Genomic DNA, 1425 nt, shown 5'->3' with positions numbered 1-1425 from the left:
AAGTTAGTTACACGAATTCAAACATGGAGCTTTAATAAGTTGTACTTATGTATAATTTACTTGTAATCTTGAATTTTAAGTAATATGCATCAGTATACAGTACTTCATGCATAAAAAATGGTTTTTAAAAGTTTTTGTCAAATGTTTTATAATATAGTATAGATAAACTATTTGTATTAAAGGTTATAGATGATTTTGTAACTTGAACATAATATTTTTTTGTTATAGATTTTGTTGTATTTTTACCCAATGATTTTGGTAGTTTGAATGCATTATTATATGTTTACTGTATGATTTTTTTATAAATGTTATTGTTTTCTGTAAAAATCGATTTTTTCATGTTGGATCAAACAGGTCCATAATTTTTGCGACCAGGTCCGCAAAAACTTTGGAAAATAATTACAGATTTGGTCCATGTACTTAAAGTAATAACATATTAGGTCATGTAATTAGATTAGTTACATATTAGAACCCTAAATTAGATTAGTTACATATTAGGTCCCTACACTTAGAATAATTACATATTAGGTCCCTATAATTAGATTAGTTACAAATTAGGTCTTTACAATATAAGTACTGTTGATCCTCTCTCTCAGTGATTTGATGATAATCCCTTTTTCCTTTCACGTTGTATTTGTGTTTTTGTATTTTCAGTTCCAGCGATCATCACTGAGTATGTTCAGTGATCGCTGAAGAACTTGCATTGTAAATCTATCAGAGACAACAATACTTCAAGAAGTCAACACTCACACCAAAGATCCTTCAGCGAATGTCGAAGACTGAAACTGAAGATTAGAGACTGGCGAGTACGTGATCTGAAGCGGTATTCAGTGATTACAAGCCTGTCTACATATGTGTGAAGACTGCTCTAGCTTCAGCGAATGATGATGAGACCTCCAGGTCATTCCAGCATTCAGCGATCAAAAGAAGCTTGCTTAGCACGATTGTTGTTGTTTTGTCCTTATGCACACAAAGGACAAACCCATACCCTTACAAAAGTTAGTACGGTACGGAGCCGATTAGTCGACTCTTTGTCCACCAACTTTAAGCAAGGATGTCTGCTCAGAAATAGTGTTTTTGTACCATTCACTGTAGCAAAGGACAAGCCTTCCTCTTAAGGCTTGACACACACTCTAAACCTACCATATTGCATTAAATGATCATTTAATGCACTGGGTATAAATTGAAGTGTTTCTTCTCCATGCAGAGAGCGCGCATCTCTCTCTAACCTTATTCTTACTTCAAGCATCTTCTAACTTAAGTAAATGATCCTCCTTTTAGCAATCTCTTTTCTTGTATTTGCTAAAGCTCTGTGTAACCAAAGATTGTTTAGATAGGTTTTCATTACCTTATCTTTTCGCAAACAGTCTTGTAAAATCTGTATTGATCTTCTCTATCAATATATATTTTAAATTTGAAAATATT

The sequence above is a fragment of the Cynara cardunculus genome (assembly GCF_001531365.2).
Source record: "Cynara cardunculus var. scolymus isolate 2C chromosome LG 14, CcrdV1, whole genome shotgun sequence".
In the NCBI taxonomy this organism is placed as follows: domain Eukaryota; kingdom Viridiplantae; phylum Streptophyta; class Magnoliopsida; order Asterales; family Asteraceae; genus Cynara; species Cynara cardunculus.
This window is presented reverse-complemented; position numbering follows the sequence as displayed.